This window comes from Rhinoderma darwinii, chromosome 5 (genome assembly GCF_050947455.1).
Source record: "Rhinoderma darwinii isolate aRhiDar2 chromosome 5, aRhiDar2.hap1, whole genome shotgun sequence".
NCBI lineage: Eukaryota > Metazoa > Chordata > Amphibia > Anura > Rhinodermatidae > Rhinoderma > Rhinoderma darwinii.
Window position 1 is genome coordinate 287,143,343 of NC_134691.1, and position 24,174 is coordinate 287,167,516.

General features: G+C 42.1%; 1 protein-coding gene across 3 annotated transcripts in view; it reads right to left on the reverse strand.

Moving 5' to 3' along the window:
• The window catches only part of CHN2 (chimerin 2), a 274,266-nt gene that overhangs the window by 248,978 nt on the left and 1,114 nt on the right, over positions 1–24,174 (reverse strand). The window lies entirely within an intron of this gene.

Consider the following 24,174-nt stretch of genomic DNA (forward strand, 5'->3'; position numbering starts at 1 on the left):
TGACTACTGTTCTAGCTTCTGGGCGGTTCTGGTTTTACTTTGAGCCTATCTCTTTTCTCTGTCCTTCTGCCTATCAGGTGTTGGGTTAGTATTTATACCTGGCTTCCTCCACCTGTTCTTGGCTTGTGAATTTCCTGTCTGCATGTGTTTTGATCAAGCTACTTACCTACACCCTTTACCTCTGACTTCTGGACTTCTTGGAAATTGACCTCGGCGTGTATTCGGATAACCCTTTGTTTAACAATTCTGATTATCTGCTCTGGGCTGGTTTTGACCTCTGCTTTACCTGATATCCACTTGCTTTCTGATTTGGATTTTCTGTTTACCTTCTGGCTGTCTGGTTCCTGTTCAGGTTTGCCTGCATTGCACCTCTTATCCAACACTGAACTCTGCTAAGACAACCTGGGTTCTATGCAGCAAAAACTATCCAGCCTTGCGGTCGGCTCTGGCGAAAACCATAGAGTAGCCTTAGTTTCTGTCGATCAGAGTTGTGACGGATTTGAGGTTGCAGATTTATTTGCACACTCCCGGCAGTCTCCAGCAGTCTTTGGGGAATTGCTCAACTTGCAATTCCATAACACCCTCCTCATGTGGATGAAGAGTTAGCAGAGTTCATTAGACTTCATAAGCATAGAATGAAATTGGATCTCATTGAATTTTAAAGGGAATATGCAATAACTTGTCATTTAAGTTTTGCCAATTTTTTTTACGTGACTTAAAAAATAAGTGTTTGCCCCTCATGTTATATGCCTATTCAGTTTCCCACTATAGAATATCACATTTTGTTTACCGATAAAAAAATACATAATATAAAAATACAATAATAGGGGACAAATAGATTTGTCACATCACTGTATGTGTAAGGAATCATTTCGAGCATAAATCCTATACCCTTTCTGAGCCAAATATGAGCCAATAACTGCAGATAACCATGAATACAATAGTCCTTAGATCTCAGATCTCACATCTCCAGGGTCTCCAGAATATCTAACTAGAAAAGGAAAAAATAAACAGAATACGCATAAAACGTATGTATGGGTGACAGTAGCTACCACTGAATTCTAATAAATGCCACTATTTTGAAATCCCTCGTAGCCATAGCTACAAATAGCAACTGTCAGGGATTGAAGTGAATAGGGACATCTATATGTATTACTGTATTTTATCTGCGGAGATGACAGATTCACTAGCGCTTAAGTATAAATAAATGCAGGAACAGATATAACAGTTCACTCAACCTGTCAGTGCTCTGAAATTCATTGCTAAACGCTTCACCGAAAAATAAAACTGCAGTGCATGCAAAAACTGAATGTAGCTGGTGTCCGATCGATGCAAATTTATCTCAGTCTGAACTTATGAAAGTTGTAAAACATTGTGAATCACATCTTAACATTTTTCTGCTGACTACTGCAGGTATTTGACTTTATAATTTTTCTTTCAGGACACAACTGTGTCCCATTCAGTAGATGACAACTGACCTGCGTTGCATCCCAGGATCGAAAAGTAGATAAACCCTCTCAGGCCTTGGTGAGAAGTCAATGTTACTTGGGAATGGGGGACACATGCGGCTCCCATCTCCCCAACTTGTAGTTCTTCAGCTGGTGGAGGCTGCAGATACTATTGTGCACTAGTGTCACTAAGGATATCATAACATTACTAGAACTTGGTACTAGGGTCAAACCGTGTAACTGGCAGGTAAAACTAGAGTGGAATCCATATCACTTGGTCATATCTTTAATAGGCTCTTTATCTTTTAATTCTGAGTGTGGATCAATCAATTGTATCTGAAGGTGTCTGATGACCTACCAACCTTGGGGACCTTTTCCCTATAGGTTCCAAAGGCAAATCCACTGTGGATCTTTTAGAAGATCTATGGCAGAAATCCACATTTGGCTTGGATTGGCCACCAGATCCGACACAGATAAGCTCCGTTGTATTCAATGGAGCTAATCCATGGCTTTTCAGTGCAGAATACGCTGTAATAATGAACATGCTCTGGATGATTAAATCATGGGGAAAAAAACACCTCAAATCAATGGGAGGAAATTTGGTCCGTTTTTGGTGTGGATTCCGATGACGTTTCTGCGTCAAAATCAGCGCCAAAATACTCAGTGTGAACTGACTCTTAAAAGTGAAGTACAGATTTTTTTTTACATTTGTACAGCTTTAGAGCTTCAATTACATCTGTTTTGGAGGCTCCGTTAGGTGCCTCGGTCGCAGCGTCCGACAACAATACCAGAAAAAATTGTGCCGCATGTAGCGCTATATTTTCTTGTAAAACAGTGGACGCCCTGGCAGAAATCCAATGGTTCCCCTTAATGAGGACCTGTCAGCTCTCCTGACATGTCTGTTTTAGTAAATACAAGTTGTCAATTTATTCATACATTTCTAGGAGGAATGACAGAGGAATCACACAACGCAGAGTTATAAGAAAAGCTTCTACAGAATTGTTGTTTCATGAGGTATACAAGCATTTACTAAAATAGACATGTCAGGAGAGCTAACAGGTCCTCACAATGGGGACCGTCAAAATTTGTTGGTGTCCGTCCAGTCCTGCAATTATTTAAATTTTTCAGTTCCTATGACTAAACAGAGAAATGGAAAAACAAATGCAGATGTGAACATAGCCTGAACATATGATTGTGAAATTGGTTAATACATAATTTAACCTTTACCTATGTCATATCACTCTTTACTTATAGGGCATGGGGTCTACTTGCAACTGAAACTTCTCTATTCCTTAAAGACCACTACCCAAAATGAAAACGCTTATTACCTTATATAAACCTTATTCCTAGTTATATTACTACATGGCATTTATGGATTTCCACTGCTTCACTGACCATTGTGTGGCAATTGGTACCCAACAGTCAAAATTGGAACGCCTCTGCGCAAAAAGTTTTTATGTAGCCCTAGTCTTAATGGTTTACCTCATGCCAGTGTTGATACTATAAAAATGTGTTGGAACCTAAATCTATTACCTGTTTTGATTGTTATACATCCTCATTAAAATATGCTACATAATTATATAATTAATGGTGCAGCAACAACTACAAAGAAACAGAAGTTAGTTTTTGTTGTTTTTTTATTTTCTTATGGGAAATAGATGTAAATTAAATGTTGTTAACGCTAGCATAAAAAATTCATTTTTCATAATTTTCTTTGCTTCCATATGTCTCCCTTGGTGATGCTGCTAATCTGTGCTACTGAGAGGGCTCTGAGCAGAATCAGTCTCCTTTCCTCTCTGGCAGCTGAAGATATAGTCCCTTCTTACTTCCCCTGCAAAAGGAGTTTTCTCAGCTATACTGCCATGCTACTGCAGAGGCTCTGCTCCTTCCCTGACAAGCAGGGCAGAAAGTTATTTATATTGGCTGCTTGTAGTAAACAGTGGATCACTACACAGAGAACTGGCTGTGGGGAGAGGGACTGAGCTTATGTATCAACCAGCTCTTAGCTCCGTAGGTGGACAAGCAAATTGCTCTAAACTTTTAACACCGGGTTGCGCCATACCCTGTAAGTAACTGTCATAATTCTTCAATTTTTTAATAGCATGCAAATGGCAAACTTTGTTTATTTTTTATGATCTATACAATGAACAGCCCCAGTAAGCGCATAGTAACTGGGTGAGTTTAAGTCTTTAGCAGTAAAAACTGAATCTAAAGCCCAAAGATATAAGCCTCCTTACATATAACTGGCACATCATCTTCAAAACCTTTCCGCAGAACAAGCCCTTCAAAGCTTTTCATACTGACACCTACATTTGATGATATATCTTCTAATACTTAGACTCCTAAGCACTGTAGGGAGTTCAATGCTTCCAACGAAAAAAGGGACAGATTAAAAATTGTTTGAGATATTCTAAAATATTTGAAAAATGCCATGTAAGATATAGAGCTCTTCTGGTCATCAGAAGCACTTGATACCCTCTTGGCCCTTATTTTAAATGGGTCACCTTATGTGTGCTTCTACTAGTCACCTTTTGCAGAACAAAATTTAATAATTTTTTAATTGATACCAAATTCAATATAATTCCATGTTTTTATCTACAGTGGATATAAAAAGTCTACACACCCCTGTTAAAATGCTAGTTTTTGTCATAATCATTACAAAATCAGTACAAGATGAATAATTTCAGAACTTTTTCCACCATTAATGTCACCTATAATGTGTACAACTTTAATGAAAAACAAACTGAAATCTTTTACGGTGGAAAAATAAAAAACAAATATAATGTGGTTGCATAAATATGCACACGAACTTGTAATACGCCCATGCAACGCGAGTGATTTTCACGCGTGTCGCTACGGACCTATGTTAGTCTATGGGGCAGTGCAGACAGTCCGTGATTTTTGCGCAACGTGAGTCCGCTGCGTAAAACTCACGACATCTCCTATATTTGTGCCTTGATCGCGCATCACGCACCCATTGAAGTCAATGGGTGCGTGAAAATCACGCATGCCACATGGAAGCACTTCCGTGGGACGAGCGTGATTCGCGCAACAGCTGTGAAAAGGATGAATGAAAACAGAAAAGCACCACGTGCTTTTCTGTTTACAAACATCCAAACGGAGTATCATAATGATGGCGGCTGCGCGAAATTCACGCAGCCACGCATCATACAGGGCTGACACACGGAGCTGTTAAGTGCCTTTTGCGCACGCAAAACGCCGAATTTTTTGCGTGCACAAAACGCACACGCTCGTGTAAACCCGGCCTTAAACTAATACTTTGTTGAATTACCCTTTGACTTTATGACAGCATTCAGTCTTTTTGGGTAGAAGTCTATCAGCATGGCACATCTTGACTTGGCAATTGTTGCCCACTCTTCCTTGCAAAAGTGCTCCAAATCTGTCAGATTGCGAGGGCATCTCCTGTGTACAGCCCTCTTCAGGTCCCCCCCCCAGGTTTTCAATGGGATTCAGGTCTGGGCTCTGGCTGGGCCATTCCAAAATGTTGATCTTCTTCTGGTGAAGCCATTCTTTTGTTGATTTGGAGGTATGCTTTGGGTCATGCTGAAAGGTGAAATACTTCTTCATCTTCAGCTTTTTAGCAGAGGCCTGCAGGTTTTGCCTGATATTTGGAACTGTTCATAATTTCTTCCACCTCGATTAAAGTCCCAGTTCCAGCTGCAGAAAAACAGCCCCAAAGCATATTGCTGCCTCCACCATGCTTCACTGTGGGTATGGTGTTCTTTTGGTGATGTGCAGTGTTGGCTTTGCGCCAAACATACCTTTTGGAATTATGGCCAATAAGTTCAACTTTGGTCTCATAAGACCATAACATGTTTTCCCACAAGTTTTTGGCAGACTTGATCTAGATCTTTGCCAAATATAGCCAGGCTCGGATGTTGTTCTATGTTAGAAAAGCCTTATGTCTTGCTACCCTACCTCACAGCCCAGACATATGAAGAAAATGGGAGATTGTTGTCACATGCACTACACAACCAGTACCTGCCAGAAAGTCCTGCAGCTGCTTTGATGCTGCTGTAGGCCTCTCTGTAGCCTCCCGGACCAATTTTTGTCTTGTCTTTTCATCAAGTTTTGAGGGACATCCAGTCCTTGTTAATGTCACTGTTGTGCCAAATGTAATCCACTTCTTGATGACTGCCTTCACTGTGTTCAATGGTACATCTAATGCCTTGGAAATTTTTTGGTACCCTTCTCCTGACTGATGCCTTTCAACAATCAGATCCGTTTGATGTGTTGTAAGCTCTTTACGGACCATGGCTTTTGCTGTCACATGCAACAAAGAAAATGTCAGGAAAATCATAATAGAACAGCTGAACTTTATATGGGGTTACTGACTACTATTTAACATGAGTTTGAATGTGATTGGCTAATTCTGAACACAACCACATCCCCAATTATAAGACGGTGTTCATACTTATGCAACCACATTATTGTAGTTTTGTTATTTTTGTTTTTCCCCTCTAAATGATTTCAGTTTATTTTTCAATGGAATTGTACAGATTATGGGTCACATTAAAGGTGGAAAAAGTTCTGAACGCGGAATTTTTGGGGTTAAACTCACGGGATCTCGCTTATTAAACTGAAGTTTTTTGGCTGTAACATAAAGCCTACACGATTTTTCTATAGAGCAGACTCAGTCCGCAAGCCCACTCCATACTCCCTACCCGACTTCCGCCGTATATATATGGCTAAACAGGGGATGCTACGTGTGTTTCTATACTGAATTAAAATGTTTTACTGCTTTATTTGTCCACTCATTTTATTGACCATTTAAAGAGACTCTGCCACCCCTGAAAACCGTAAAGTACAGTAAACAGTAAATAGCTTAAAAGATGCTGATTCTGAATGTGTAACTTTTATCTTTCTACTCACTTGCATTTCCCCCCCTGTAAGCCCGCAAACTGGGTTATGCGCTGCATCCTGCTGCATAGAGAGGACTACTAAGCTCAGCGATTTAATAGAGGGGACTGCTAAGCTCAGCTATATATTATAGAGGACTCCTAGGACTCGTCATCAGCATGCAGCACACGGCCCATTTGCGGGCTTATAGCGGGGAATGCAAGTGAGTGAAAAGATAAAAATGACAGATTAAGAATCAGCATCTTTTAAGATATTAACTGATTATTGTAGCTTAAGGGGGAGCTAAGGGGTGACAGAGTCTCTTTAAATTAGCAGGGTTTATATAGTTAATGATATGCACTCAATATCATGTTGCTTTTTACAGTAAAAAAAAAACAACTGATATTACATATTAAATTATTTGTTTTGTCTCCAATAACAATTCTATGTATCTTGTCCCTTTAACGATATTTGTTTAAATACAATTATAATTAGAAAAATCTCTGGATCTCAACCAGCTCTAATTCCAAGAAATTGTCACAACTTTTAATTATCCGTGACTACACAAAATATGCAGATTACTGATGAGTTCTCTATTTCGTAGCTCAACTAATCTCCCCTAGAAGATTACTAAGCGACATTGTACGTGATCAATTCCAGTATGGCGTCGTAGATATTTAGCATTGTCTATGAGATATACCAGTCCTGCTTTTATATTGTTCTGTATGTAATAAAAACAGCTCCAATAAGACACTACAGCCCAATCCTGCTTCCCGAAAAGCCAAAGTGAAGAACAGCATGTACCAGATTGAGCTCCCTCACCCCTCAGCAGTGTGTTGTGAACAACAGCATATGTTTCCTGTTCTTTCCTGCAGGCAGATGATGGGTACAGAAAGAAAGAAACTCTTCTGCCAGTAAATACAGGTTTACTGGCATAATCTCCCTCTATCGATGCATTCTGCTTAATAATGTATTTTTCTATAAAAATATACAGAATAACATAAATTTGACTATAAGATGTTTGGAGACTGGGAAAACATCCTTATATATTTTATTTTCAATTTTAGATGAATACCAGACCTTCGCAAATCTTTCAAAGTTCTGGTTTGGCACCCCCAATGCCATATCATGACAACACCAAAATGTCACTAGACGTTTTTGGCAGTGTAGCAACTAGCGGAATCAGATGTGTGGTATATCATGACAAGCTTTTAATACGTGTCCCACTGGTTAATGATAATTAGCTATATTTAATTAATAAGTGTAATATGCTGGCATATACCAATGCCCATACATTAACATCAGCGCCAGCAGTGCCCATACAGTAGTTATAGACAATGAAAGTGCCCACTAAATAGCCCTCAGAAAGTGCCCACTTAGTAGCCCCTGTTAGTGCCCACACACAGTAACCATTATCCAGTAGCCACACAGTAAATTCATCCAGTACCCATATAGTAGCTCTAAGACAGTTCTCATATAATAGTACTGAGTGAATGCCCACATTGTAGACCCCATAGTAGCAGTAGCACCCTGCCAGTGGTTGTAGGGTACACTTCATAGTAGCCCCCTGCCAAGACCCACACATTAAATATGCAGTGGCATTGTACAAAAGAAGCATTTAAATATAAAAATAAAATGTCGGAAATAATGAATTAAATATTATATTAAAGGGGTTTGTCCATCAGGGGCATTTATGGCATATCCACAGGATATGTCATACATGTCAGATAGATGGGGGTCCCACCACTGGGACCTGCACCTATCTCTAGAACGGGGCCTCCTAAACCCTGTTCTTTCTCGCTACCCGCTGCCTGTCGTGCCACTTCTTGATTACATGATCGGAAATTACGAAAACAGTGTAACTCCCATAGAAGTGAATGGGAGTTACGGAAGCAGCTTAGCACACGAGCTATGCTGTTTCCGTAACTGCCATTCACTTCTATGGGAGATACGAAAACAGCGTAGCTCAGCAAGCTACGCTGTTTTCGTAATTTCCGACCATGTAATCTGGAAGTGGCCCGGGAGGCAGCAGGAACTGAGAAAGGTAGAACAGGGTTTAGGGGGCTCCGTTCTAGAGATAGGTGGTGGGACCCGCATCTATCTGACATTTATGGCTTATACTGTGGATATGCCATAAATGTTCCTGATGGGAAAACCCCTTTAACCAGGCAGAAACAGGTAATCAACTCAAAAGTTTTAAACAATTTGGTCAACTACCACTACCATCTCTACCAGTTACTTAATATTGTCTGCAATGTGGTGCATGCAGTCTTTTACATGTTTAGATGTAAAATAACTGAACTATTATTATTGTCTATCGGGATAAAAATAAGATTCTTAGTATTATGACATCACTGATATACATGAGTGTGTGAGAATCAGATAGGTCATATTGTTTGATGACATCACTCCCATTTCAATAGAAGGGAATGTGCATGTCTGTATCACAACTATGATGCACCTGTTATTGTCTAATTTAATTATGTTTTGTTCACATTGTGAGTAACCAAACCTACAAGAGGTATTAGAGACTGAATACATATTCCTTCAGACTTTATATTTTAATGCAGTTTGGACAAGTCCAAGCTGAAAGACTTAGGCTGGTGTTAGACGGAGACTTTTTTTAACATGACTACAATTTTAATCGAGCTACAGCTGCAGTCCACAGTAATGCATAGAATTGTATGCAACTCCAAGTACTCCTCTGGACTGCAGCTGTAAAATTGGAAAGTACAACTACAAGAAGTCTCCATACCTTAAGTCCATAATAACCAACAGAGCCCTTCTGTACTGTTATGCCATATTTTGTCACAAAGTCATTTTTAAAAACATAACAAACATGGTCAAGTAGGTTCTCTGAGGTAACGGGAAGGTTCCCAGTTAGCCAATAATGCGATGACAATGAATCATGGTGTCTTAATAAATTTAGCCAAGTGCACACGAGAATGTGAATTTCAGCCCGTAATGTGGGCCATATTGTGGGACACTTAGTTTCATGTCTGGTTCTGTTTCATAAATTGGGTATTTACCTAGAAGAACTGAAATACGTTTTTTTTAGGGAGAACTTGGTTCAATATATGGCATTCAATGGAGTATGCTGTGATTTTTTATTTTTGCCTATAGCACTGTATTTTGATAGGCTGCTAAGCATGGCCTCATTGAAATGCATTAACACCATATTCAGGATCCGTGTGATATAGATTCCATATACAGTACACTCGTGTGAATGAGGCCTAACAAATTAAAAACCTGTTTAATACTGATCTAAAACTCACAGTTAAATTTACGCATGTGTGCTAAACCATTTAACATGTGCAGATCTCAGCCAAATGATAGGTTGGTCTCCCTAAAATATATGTGTTGATGTTTATTAATAGCAGCGCCTCTTATTAGATACAGCTAGTGTTTACTGACAGCTGCAATAAAAAGGTTCTATCTTGGCATCTTCCCATGCCAACGTGCATCTGAAGCAAAATGCTTTATAATTGACTGAACTTCCACCGCAGCACACATCACAGCTTTTACTTCACGGAAAGGAGCAGAATAGGGGGAATCAAATGTCACGTATGGATGTAGACTGCAAATCTAGAATTAAAACATTCGCCCATTTGTTTTGGCCAGGGGACTGCAATTATACGTGAAATTGGAATACCGGTGATAATCTCTGTGTCTTAATAACCCTAATAAACTGCCAAAACTTCACCAGTCTGATAAATGAAAAGTATAAACTACAGTTTTTATCTGGTTCCCAAGCAGATTTGATATTTTTTTATGTGTCAAATAGACTTCTACTTCTTACGGACCATATTTAGTATGAATGTGTGATCTACACAACTGAGACAAATGCAAACCATTTACACTGGATCCGTGTTATAGAGCAGGAGGAGCTGAACGGATTGATATATTGTTGCGTTAGAAAAGGTTCAGGATAACCCATAATTTTGCTCACTGTGAGCTCGAGAGTCCAGTGGGCGGTCCTACTCTGCTATTTCTGAATGCACACTAATGCAGGGAAGGTGGTCAATCAATGGTTGAGACCGCCTACCGGACTCTTTAGCCCACAGTCAGCAGGGATTTAAATCAACAAATGACAGGTTATCCTAAATCTTTTCCCACAAAATTATACATCAATCTGCTCGGCTCGTCCTGCTCTATAACACGATGCCCGCAGATAGGACAGCATGCTCGACATGACAGGTTCCTTTTACCAGCTACAGATTTTCACTTATTCTAATGCCCCTTCAGTTACTAACATTTCCTATTATGCGCCAAATTATGCCTGTATACTGAAAGCACTATGATGATTTTGGATGAGTAGTGGTCATCTAGCTTATAGCAATTGTCCTGTATTTCCATTTGCAAGCATCTTCAAATAATGCACGATGGCAAAGAGCCGATACTGTGATCGTAAGGGCTTATTTTTGTATTTTCAAGGACACAGTTCTAGGTAGTCTATACATTATTCTTTGAATCACACCAAAAAATACACAACAGAAAAAACTGAATTGTGTGAATGGTAGTAGTGACATATGTGACATAAACGTGCTGTGCCAGGCCTACTGTTACAATGGCAGGGAGTTCCGGGAAGCCAGTCATAGACAATGCCTTGCAATATCTAAACTGATTTATTAATCAATAGTGAGAAATTTTCATCTGCATGAAAAGAAGGTTCATCTTTGCTTAGCCCATAGTCATCAGGAGGAAAAGTAATTACAGATAATCTCCAAAGTATTTCAGAATACAAAGGCAAAATTAATAACTGATTAAAACGAAAAATATTCCATAATTTATGAACAGTTATAAAGGGGGAAAAAAATGCAACCAATAAGTCACACAAGCCAATCATTTCATTATTATTTCAGAATATTAAATCTATATAGAATTGAATCATTGTAAAAGCAAAAAACCAACAGCGTAAGTTAAAAGATATCACAAAGAGCTATACGAAATGTCTGTTAAAGGGGATGCCCACTTATTAGGGCATAAGGATGTTAAAGATCAGAGTCGTATCAGACAGGACCCCCCCTATTAGCTACGGCAGAGAGCCACTACATAGAATTTAGAGCAGTGTTTCACAATCATGGTTCCCTCTAAGCTCTTTAGAAGAAAGCATCAGGAAGAGCCGTTACTTTCACAGTAGGGATGGATTACTTTACTCCAGATTACAGTTCATTGGCAAAGCAGTCAACAAATCTGGGCCAGAATACAGTGCTGGGCTACTTCTTTGAGGTAAGGAATGGCAAAATATTTCAGGGGTTCCTCCGTGGTAATACGGTTGTAATTCACTGACGAGTAACCATGTATTACCCGTTGTCTTCAGCATTGCTGCAAGAGAAATGTATAGTAGAGACACCGCCAGCTCCCCACTGCAATAGTCATTGGGGGTTCTTGGTGATTAGGTTACCATAAGGCTCTGTTCACACTGAGTTTTTTTGCAGGCGGAAAAATTGCCCGTAGTAATTGAGCGCCGCGGGCAAAAAATGCAGCGAAAAACGTGATCTCTGCCTCCCATTCATGTCATTGGGAGGTCAGAGATGGAAACGACCGAAAAAAGGACATGTCGCTTCTTTTTTCCTCAAGCGGTTTTTACCGCTCGTGGGAAAAAACACCTCTGCCTCCCATTGAAACCAATGGAAGACGATTTCGGGCATTTTTTGGCGCGTTTTCCCACATTAAAAACAGCGACAAAATACTTTGTGTGAACTAGCCCTTAGGGTAGCTGCCACCAGATAGCAAAAGACTGCAGAAAGGCATCAGAAAATAAAAGAGAACCTGAGGCCCAGAGTCAATGCAGCCACCTAGCAGGAAATTTTCCAGCACTTCATGCTTCCCTCTGCTGACAAGCTTTATGGAGATGCTGATTTCATTTTCCAGAAGGACTTGGCACCTGCCCACACTGCCAAAAGTCCCAATACCTGGTTTATTAACCACAGTATCACTGCGCTTGATTGGCCAGCAAACTGGCCTGACCTAAACCCCATAGAGAATCTACAGGGTATTGTCAAGAGGAAGATGAGACATCAGACCCAACAATGCAGACGAGCTGAAGGCCGCTATCAAAGCAACCTGGCGTCCATAACACCTCAGCAGTGCCACAGGCTGATCGCCCCCATGCCACTCCGCATTGATAACACCTCAGCAGTGCCACAGGCTGATCGCCCCCATGCCACTCCGCATTGATAACACCTCAGCAGTGCCACAGGCTGATCGCCTCCATGCCACGCCGCATTGATAACACCTCAGCAGTGCCACAGGCTGATCGCCTCCATCCCACACCGCATTGATGCAGTAATTCATGCAAAAGGAGCCCCGACCAAGTATTGAGTGCATATACTGTATATACTTTTCAATAGGCCAACATTTTGGTATTAAAAATATTTTTTTAAATTGGGCTTATATAATATTCTAATTTTCTGAGACACTAAATTTTGGGTTTTCATTAACTGTTAGCCATAATCATCAACATTAAAAGGAAAAAATGCTGGAAATAGATCACTCTGTGAGTAATGAATCTATATAATATAGGAGTTTCACTTCTTCAATTGAATTACTGAAATAAATGTACTTATTTATGATATTCTAATTCATTGAGAAGGACTGGTAAACTGAAGGTTATGACACAAATGTCAACAGAGCCAAAAATGATAATAAAGATAAAATAAAGAGAAGCTACATTGTAAACTTTTTACTGCATAAGTTACTAATGTCAATCAAAAGTGGAACTTCTCTTCAACTCCGGTCATGTATAGTATGATTACATAAGAAGAACAAACGAACAGACGATACCAGACAAGGCAGCAGTGTAAGTGTATATAAGTGTATATAAAAGCAAAACCACAATAGCTATAGCTACTATGAGAGACTTTACAAGCGGCAGCTTTATGATGCAGGTTTTATTAGACTCATGAAATATTGTAGTACCATTGCCATATACTTTACCTTTTGATTGAGTAATAAAGGCACATTTGCTGGATAAAGCCCTAATTGAAGACTGAGTACAGTATATTGCTGATTTATAATGCCCTCAGAATTCAGCTCTGGAAGGGCACAGGAGATTTCCACGACTAGTTCACATCTACTCTTCTGAAGTGAGGGCATCTATCAGTTGATGGCATAGCGATGTAGGGACACTTGAGACCTCCCATCATGAGGTGACTGAAAGACTGCCTCATTTTATAATACCAAAGTCTAGAAAATATGTCTTTGTTAGCTGTGTTGTGAACAGATGAGCTGAAACGCCAAAATCCCGACATGCTGGTTTCTCATGAGCTGCCAGACTATTATTTCTCTCTGGGAAAACTGGATGTTTACCTCTTATAGGGGTTGTCCAGTTAAAAAAACAAAACATTTTCATATACATTATTAGGGAATTCTGAGTTAATAGAGGGAGTCCTCTCTTCGGGATCCTCACCCCTATGCCAGAGTGAAGAATAGTTACAAAGAGTGTCTCTCGCTATGGAGGATCTGCCCTGCCCTACATTACTCAGAGAAGCCATTGGTTTGAATGGGTACTGTGTAATGCCTAATTTCTGCAGCAGTGGCGCTGCAGCGAAATTGAGCAATTACTGCCAGGTTTACCCACAGATCACAGCTGATCGCTGGAGAGCCCGGCAGGGGATACTTTGTGATGTTCTTATTGTCAGGAAACCCTTCTAAGGCCGGATTTACAAGAGCGTGTGCTTTTTGCGAGCGCATAGCTAACATAGGTTCGTGGGACACGCGGGAAAATAACACGTGTTGCACGGACATATATCACATTTGTCTAAATAAGCCCTAATAAGTAGGAATTGTCCAAGGCAGACAACTCCTTGCCAATTTTGGGCCTTCGGGACAGAGACATTCTTTTTTTCATCCCCACATTTCAAAAGCCATTACTTTTTTATTTTCCCTTTGACGTAGCTGTATGATGACATGTTTTTTGCAGGACAACTTGTAATTCTTATTAGCACCATTTTGGGGTATATATAGTTTATTGATTCACTTTTATTCATTTTTGGGAAGGTGGGTTAAAAAACCAAAGATATTCTGCCATTGTTTTTTTAAATCTTTTACACTGCTGTGCAACGAAAATGGTGCCCGCGAGGTTGTTAGCCGCGTTGCGACCGTGTCAGGGCCGCTCCGTGTGGCCTTACCCTAAAAAGGATTTTTTGTCTTTCCTGTCAAACAGCCTGTTAGTGGCCGCATGTTAAGGCGGGTAAACTGTCCCTTTATCTGCAAAATCGTGCGGCCATGAATTAATACACCCTTTATGGCGGCACGATTTTGCAAATGACAACAACTTACCCCCTATTCATTCTCTATGGCAGCGCCAGAAAAACCCGAACACTGCACTCGGCTATCTCCGGCGTTCCCATAGAGAATGAATGGAGCGGCAGTGTGCATGTGCATGTACCTGGAATACCCCCTTAACGAGGTATTTGCCGCTCCTACATAGTGCCAGTGCGGTTGTTGGTCGCGTTATGACCACGTCAGGGCCGCTCCGTTTGGCCTTACCCTTAGGACTCCCGATTTGAGAGAGCCATAACTTTTTTATTTTTCATCAATGTAGCTGTATGAGGGCTTTTTTTTTGTTTGTGGGAAGTTGATTTCAATGGGGTTTTTGAGGCGGAAAACACCTCAAAATAGGGCATGTCGCTTCTTTTTCCCGCGAGCGTTTTTTTCTGCTTGCGGGAAAAAAAACGCCTCCACCTCCAATTGAAAACAATGGGAGGCAATTTCGGCCGTTTCTTGCCGTGTCAAAAAACTCTGTGTGAACAGGGCCTTAGGGAAGTGAAACATGGAGCTTTTATGATTCCCCGCGTGTTTTTGTGGTTTTCCTCCCACGCTCTAAAAAAAGCTTACTAAGGCTGGGTTCACACAGGGCTGGCTATTCAATATGCCTGCTGTTAGGGAACTCTATGTGCTTATCTAACAGAAGCCTGTGTCACAGTGACACAGTATAATGTATTAGCATACAGGAGTAAAGTATAAAGTTGTAAATAAAGTTATCCCTAGAATAAAAAAAAAATGTTTCTATATAGTGCTATACAGCAACCCCCCCTTGTATATAGTGCCAGACAACGCCTCCCCCCTTGGACCTGCAGCTCTTGTAATTGCTCAGTATAATGCCACCCATAGCTGCCCCCACAGTATATTGCCAACCATAGCTGCCCCATACAGTATAATGCCCCCATACAATATAATGCCCCTATACCGTATAATGCCCCCATAGCTGTCACATATAGTATAATGCCCCTCATAGTTGCCCCATACACTATAATGCCCCATACAGCATAATGCCCCCATAGCTGCCCCATACAGTATTATGCTCTCCATAGCTGTCCCATACAGTATAATGCCCCCCAGACAGTATAATGCCCGCATAGCTGCCACATACAGTATAATGCCCCCATACAGTATAATGCTTTCCATAGCTGCCACATACAGTATAAAGCTCCCATACAGTATAGTGCCCCCCTAGCTGCCCCATACAGTATAATGCCCACTATAGCTGCCCCATACAGTATAATGCCCCCATACAGTATAATGCCCCCTTAGCTGTCCTATACAGTATAATGCCGCCATATGTACGTACCTAATAGAAAAATAATAACATAATTACTAACCTATCCCCGTTCCCACGACGGGTAGCGGAAGGCTCCAGGATTCAAACCAACTGAATCTGCATTCCTGCGGACGCAGATTCAGATGGAAGCGGAACCGGTGCAGTCAGCGCTGTGTGGCAACGGGCGCCCTGCGGCCCCCCCAGGATTAGGCACCCAGTCGCGAAAGGGACCCCTATAGCTACGCCACTCTCCCCATCTCCGCTAGCGCTGCATAGTTTTTTAAGATTATGTGCGGTTCGGGCGGCCATGGGAGCCTCGGGCCCTAGGCGTACGCCCGAACGTCCTTTTGATAATCCGCCATTGCTGCTATTATTGTGAAGTGTAAGTGTCTGGGAGTGACAACAGTTCAGCCACTAAGTGGTAGATCATGCAAACTCACAAAGCAAGGTCGCCGGGTGCTGAAACACGTGGCACATAAAAATCATTCAAATCTAAATCTGGAAGTGACATTACCACAGGAACTGTGAATCAGGAGCTTCATAAAATGTGTTTCCATGGATGAGCAGCTGCACACAAGCCTTACATCACTATGCACAATGCCAAGCGTCGCTGGCGTGGTATAAAGCATGCCAGCACTGGACTCACTGGTGCGGTGGAAACATGTTCTCCAGAGTGAATAATCACGTTTCACTATCTGGTAGTTTGATGGATGGATCTGAGTTTGGCAGTTCCTAGGAGAGCGCTACCTACCAGAATGCATAGTGCTCACTGTAAAATTTGGTGGAGGAGGGACAATGGTCTGGGGCTGTTTTTCAGGGTTTGGGCTATGCCCCTTATATGCAGAGAATGGCAATGTTAAAGCTTCAGAATAGAAAGACATTTTGGACAACTTTGTGGGAACAGTTTGAGGAAGGCCCTTACCTGTACCAGCATGACTGTGCCCCTGTGCAAAAAGTAAGGTCCATACAGTGGCGTAACTACCGCTCTAGTAGCCATAGCGGCTGCTACGGGACCTGCGGCATGGGAATGGCCGTGCCACCTGCCGTCACGGCCCCTACAGCGGTAGCAAAGCCACATTCAATAGTATCTGCATCCTTAGGGCGCAGATACTATTGAGCTCTATGGCAGAGCAGGGAGGTACAGTATCTCCCTGCTCTGCCATTACTAGGCTACAGGCCACGGCGTGATGACGTCACTGGATAATGCCGCCGGCCTACGCAAGGATCCCGTCACTGTCGATGCTTTGGCACAGCTCCGTTTGTCACGGGAATGGCGTGTAGGTGAGTATAGCGCTATGCAGGGAGGGTTGCATGGCACTATAGAGGGGGAGAGCTGTATGACACTATCTACAGGGGGGGCTGTATGGAACTATCTAAAAGGGGGAGGTGGGGTACTTTCTACAAGGGGCTGTATGGTACTATCTACAAGGTGGGCTGTATGGCACTGCCTACAAGGGGGGAGGGGGCACTACCTACAGGGGAGAAGGGCACTGTCTACAAGGGGGTGTGACACTGTCTACAGGACTGTATAGCACTGTCTACAGGGGGGGATGTATGGCACAATCCATGGGGGCTATATGGCAGAGTCTACAGGGGGGCTGTATGGCACAATCTACAGGGGGACACTATCTACAGGGTGGCACTATCTACAAGGAGGGGCTGTCTGTTGCACCCAGGGGAGGAGGGGGCAGTCAAAAGTTTGCTATGGGGCCCAGTCTTTCCTAGTTATGCCCCTGGGTCCATAAATACATGGTGTCATGAGTTTGGTGGGGAGGAACGCGAGTGGCCAGCACAAAGCCCTGACCTCAACTCTATCTAACACCTTTGGGATGCATCTGAACACCAATTGCGAGCCAGAACTATACAACATCAGTGTCTGTCCTCACAAAATGCCTTTTGTGCCTGAAAGGGCACAAATTCTCACAGACATACTCCAAAATCTTGTGGAAAGCCTTTCCCGAATAGTGGAGGCTGTTATAGCCGCACAAGGGGGCCTAGTTCCATATTAATGAACATAGTCCTGAAATTGGATATGTAACAAGCTCATATAGGTGTGATGTTCAGGTGTCCACATACTTTTGGCCATATAGTTTATATCCCTACCTAGGTGGTGCTTTGTCTAAAATATTAGGAAGCTTTATTATTAGCAATTCCTTACAGTAAATGTGCACAAATTTACAGACGTTAAAGGAAAGATCAGTAACGTTCCAGTCGATGAGACTCTACCTATTGGTAAAATGAAGGGGATGTGATGCTCTTTACTTGGTAGATACCCTGTCAGAATCTGCTGGACGATGGCAGGGGATCTCCTCACCAGAAAGGAGCGCAACTCATGACTTGGCACCCAGAGCTTGTGACCCCCACCAATCTTAGAATCACTGAATGTTGGTATTATTTTAGCACTGTATGGTAGTGGTGGCGGCGTTGTCTAGCATTTCTTAGTCAACTGTACGGAAATGTTATTTGATCAATGTATGGCGGTGTTATTTTTACTGTGTGGTATGGTTATCCGTACACTGTACAGGATTGTTTTAATAGTTAATATTTCTTGCAGGGTGGAATGATGCTTTGACTTTGAATACACTTTTGACTGCATTCACCACTTGGAAACTATATTTCCATGACTATATACTCAAGCTCCAAAACAAGAGGACATAAGATAATTACATGAACCGTAAGAAGCTTCTCGGAACGTGGTCGCAATGTAAAGGCAGCCATATAGCGACAGCAGGAGCACAATGATTGATTAATATGTGCAAGCCTGGGAAGTCACGTGCCCAAGTCAGTCAGAAGTAATGAAGAAAATGGAGAATATTTTACTAGTGACTGGACATGGACTTACTAGGAGACAGCAGCTTGACAGGAGAGATTCATATACCGTATATTAAAAATTAAAGGACCGGTTATAGATGCCGCTGAATAAAATAAAAACAAATCAATAATTATGGGTTCCCCTTCTACTGAATAACCTGACAAAATGTTGTTTCAAATTGCTGACATTGTAAAACAAACTGGCTGCTGTAATAAATAGCTCGCAGGAAAAGGCTCCAGGATCTCATTAGTTATTATCAAAGTCATTTTACAACACCACAAATGTATGACTATTATGCAGCGTAGTCTATATAAAATCACTGACGCACAGAGAACAACTTTGTTAAAGGGAAACTGTCACCAGGCTCCCAGTATATTAACAACTGTCTACAATGAACTAACAAAGTGAACTAGTGGCTGCAATTGAGTCCACTAAATATTGAGACCCCCAACTGATGGGTAGTCGCATCAGGGCTACAAAAAAAGTATTACACAGGACCCTCTCCTAAAAGTGTGTAAGAGAGAAAGACCTCCAGCTATATTCTAGCTACTTTTATAGGATATCGTATTGATATTCCAATCTAAAGTGAGCCTGGCATGAGGACACTTACAACATACTTCATACTTGTCCGATAATGGAGGAATCCACTAGTGACATCTGCCAAACGTGAAAGATGCTTAATCAGTCCATACAAATTCTAGATGTATAGTTTCAGTGGGCATTATATGTAGAGCTGCTTGAGTCAGACATACTGTCAGCCAAGGATGTCCCCGAGTGCCAAGTGTAGATTCATCTCTGGTGAACATAAAGTAAACCTACAGTTATATATTAGGGAGCAGACTTAAAGGGGTTGTCCACTACCGGACAACTGATGACCTATCCACCAGATAGGTCATCAGTATATCATCGGAGCGGGTCCGGCACCCAGATCCAGGCCACCGGACCAGCTGATCGGTGCGGGGTCTGGGTGTCATACCCGCACCGATGACATACTGATGACCTATTCGGTGGATAGGTCAATAGTTGTCCAGTAGTGGACGACCCCTTTAAAATACTTCAATAGGAACTGCTACCTCAATAAGTAGGCACAGTGAAATAACACAGCATATCAGTGCTATGACCTATAATACCATCAGCAGAATGCAGGCTACTATTGATGGCAGCCTGTACTCTGTCTATGAAGCAGTACATAGAAGCTGTAATCAAACAGACTATGTATGCTGATGGGCTCAGAGTTACTGGATTCATAGATTCCCTTTAATATTGAATTCACCTGCTCATCTTCTGGTTGCAAAAGACTGCAGCTCGTGGCAAAGTTCTGCAGCCATTGTGAACAATCTGCTTGTACTGTCCATGGACTTCCAGAGTGTTATGTTACATTGTGACAAAGATGCATTCTATCATGTGACGTGTAGCCTGTGTCACGCATCTTAAGACTCTCCGCTTTACCACAGCCGGATGTAGCGAGTTGCCGATGCAACCGTCAGCCGCTAATGATGTCAGGCCTGGCGGCCTATTTATAGGGTTATCCGCCTGCCAGGCCTTCCCCTTATATTAAGGTACATCCTTTGCCTGGCTGCTTCTAGATCACGCCGTTGTCGAATCCTCTGGATTTGTCGCCTGGTTCCTGCGGTTTTTATTCTGGTATCGACCTCTAGCCTGTCTCCTGACTACGCTTCTGTCTCATCCTCCAGCTTGTTCCTGAATTTGCTACAAGTCCTATGTTACAGCGCAACCTCTGCTGACTAACATAGGGGATCCTAGCGTTGAAACTGTTAAGAAGCTTTATTCAGACAAATGTATAAATCGGCCATGTGATGGCTGCATGTACCGTAATTCTATGGGGCTATTCACACGGCCGTTGTTTTAACAATAGGAAGAAGAGATCCGTGAAGACAGGTCCCGCAGGGGTGCAAAATGGACGTGAAATACGGCTGTTTTCAAGGCCGACTTGACACACGCTCGTCTGAATAAAGCTTTAATTTCATGTGAATCGCAAGCAACATAAAGTCACTGTGCAGCAGGTCTCTGCTCTGTCTCCTACAGGGGTCCTAAATGACGGACTCCCTGTATGATCTTTATATTCCCTAACCAGGCATGCCTTTAACAACTTCTGCAGGTTTATCCTAAAAGGGTTTTCACTTTTCGTTATCAATTATTACAGAAGAATGACAGAAGATAACACTGTTGGGTCTATGAGCTGGGAACACTACCAATTTCCAGATTGAAGGAGCCAGAATCACATAAATCCCTGACCAGTACAGAAGAAGTTAGATATATTAGATAAGTACTCGTTCTGGGAGTTGGTGTTGAGCCCAGCACAGGTATCTTCATTTCATGTCAATAGAAGAGCCCTTTAATAAGCAAGGTCCATAACAAATAATCCCCACCGAGAATATACAGTAGGTAAAACATTAAGGAGCACCTGCAGTCAAGAATGAAAATGTGACAGCGCTCCTGTACCTTTACAAAGATCAGCTGTTTGTGCTCCAGACCTCCCATGCATTCAGTTTCTGGTACATAAAATAGATGTCTACCATTGTCAGCCATTTGGTCAGCTGTAATGGGTTTTTATTCTGTCACCTGGTCACCCAGAGGGGTCTTGCCTCTCCAAATCAATATAGCCTGAGACATAACTAGGACTATAAGAAATATAAAATAAGGAATTTTTAATAAACCAATGCAGCCGTTTTATTGTACACCCTGAGGCACAAACCCTGAACAATTTTTATTCTAAGCTCAGGAAATGTGCTGTAAGAAAGGACGGACTTTATTCCCAGTAGAAATGTCCTACTTTAAAATGATTAAACACATATATTAGGCTGAAGCACAACAAGCCTAATAATTGCCATGTTTTCTACGCTACGGCACATCTCGACTTCATTTCTTTGATAACCTAACCTAAATATTTCTGCTATCCGATGACATCTAAGGAATAGTATACACAAGTTCCTACAATATAACCAAACATATTAATGATAAAAACATCAAATGTGCTCGCAGCAATGTCAAGGAGCCCAGCCTAGCAGTCAGAGTATTTGTCAAGAGTAGCGTATGACTGCAGTATGAATTTGTGTAGATTCAGCCTCAGGCTCGTTCACATAAGGAAAGGGTTAAATGAGAACTCAGGATGCAGCATAACCTGGCGCTGCCCTGTAGGACAAGATCCTTATTAGCTATAGGCAACAATGGCAAATCATCTGTCATTCAGGAACCAGAGCAGCTCAGCCTGTGGCTCTGGCAGAAAATCCGAGCAATGCCAATCAAAAGATACAAGAGCATTTACAGGGCCAGCTCCGCATCACAGACTAGTTCCTTCATCGCAAGAACATTCTATGACATGACACTGAGAGTTACACATGGCAACAGTGCTTAGCCGTGCAAAGTAGGGGTTAAAAGTTGAACCCTGGCAGAGCGTTAACAAGTGTATTATATTACTGCCCATCAAATGCCTGTCACAATACATGTTCCTGTCTGATAAATACTGGTATGAAAGGAGTTTCCTATCGGAGGACTTTCATGTCATCCAGTGTTGGAACAAGGGGTAGGCAGAGTAGGTGGCCGCCTATGGCACCATTGAGGGAGAGGGGAACTACTTATGGATTTAAAGGGAACCTGTCAGCAGTTTTCAGGCCTGAAAAACTGCTGACAGAGCGATATAGGGGAGGCGAGGGCATTGTAAAGATATCTTTTTCTTGGTCAAGCCGACGTTTGATTATCCCGGCACCACGGACGTTAAAGGGAACCTGTCACCAGCATTTCACCTATTAAACCAGCAATACCTGGAGGAAGTGGGTGAAAAATCATTTCTATGTAACCTATAATTATCTTCTTAGTCGGCTCTGTACCTTTAGTTTTCCGTTTTTTAGTGTTCCTGTGCCGTATGCTAATGAGTATAAAAAAGTCATATCTTCGTTTGAAAAGAGTCATATCTTCATTCCTCAAGCCTTTCCGAGTTATCCCCCTTACTTTTGATTGACAGCTCCTCGCCTCCCCCCCAGCACCCACGAAATCCCGTGCTTGCGCATCGATGTCCTGTTATGGTGCATGCGCACTACGGGGCACCATAGCGTTAACTGGATTTGAGGCCCGGACGAAGCAGGGAAGGGGGTCTGACCATACATGACGGGCGCATGCGTTGTTTCGGTGTTCAATGCGGGCCTGTTTTCGGCAGTGGGCGGGCATAAGCAGAGGAACGAACGAGACTGCCGGATTATTACCATAAAAGGCGCAAAATGTTTGCAGACTGTTATTTACAGTCGGAGGAGGCGCTTACGAGATGAGGTAACGACAATTAACTTTTTATAGCAGCGGCCAGTGAGGGGTGAGTAGAGTTCAATAGGTGAAATGCTGGTGACAGGTTCCCTTTAAGTGCCACTCTCTGAGCGACAGCACTGGCGGCCAAGCAGGAGACGTCACTCAGAGCAGAGGAGCAGGGCTGGCAGTATAAAGTGCTGTCCTAGTGGCACTTGCGATCGGTGAGCTGGGAGAATTTAACATTGTTAACTTGCATGACTGAAAGAAAGGGTATGTTTAAAATGCCCTACCCCTCCTCTATACCCTGTCAGCTGTTTTGAGGCCTGGAAACTGCTGTCCGGTTCCCTATTTTAAAAAAAAACATTTAAGAAATAATAAAAATCAAGGGACCGTAGGGACCTAATGCTGTAGGTTCCGATGTATAATAAGCTCACTGCATTGAGAACTGCACATGTGTGGAGGGGGTATGTAATATAAATAAGAACACTAGGGATTGACGTGAAAAGGGGGGACAGGGGGCAATTGTAGATCTGAGAGCTATCATACTAAACTTTAGGGACCACAGGGTGGTGGGGTGCATTCTGAAACCCCTACCTTGTCCCTGATGACTTCCTACTTAGATATACAGTAAAAGTATGATCGGTATGGGTCCAACCACTGGGACCTCCAGCAATGACAAGAATGAAGGGGTTCGGAGCAGCAGTGTAGGGGTAGGAAAATAACAAAAAACCTTGTCGTTCCCCATTATGGGGTCTGATCTCACAAATCACGATTCCAATTTGATGAATTGCAACAAGTTACAATGTAGACTTATTATATCCATGATGTGTAAATGATCAGGTCCATCATATAGGAGAATGATCCGTTCTGCTGTTTACATTGCATACACCTCTACTAAACAACCCCCAGCAATGAAAATGGGATACACAGAAACATAATTAGGCTCAGACAACAGCAGCCGAAGCAGAACTGTGTTATATAAGATCAGGCAACAGCACAGAAAACGAACACAATTTCCATTGAAAGTAAGTGAGGATGTGCAACTGTCATTTCTACCCCAAAATTTCGCAGAAGATGGACAGATATTCGTCATTGGAGCGCGGAGTGAATTCCATTTTTTATTTTTAATGTTTTTATATTCTACAGTAAATTGTGGGAGTCTGGTAGAGAGATGATATCTTCCCGCCGGATGTGCTAAATCCAGCAAGACTCATTTTTTACTATTCCATACGTAATCTGCAGATGCAGCAGAC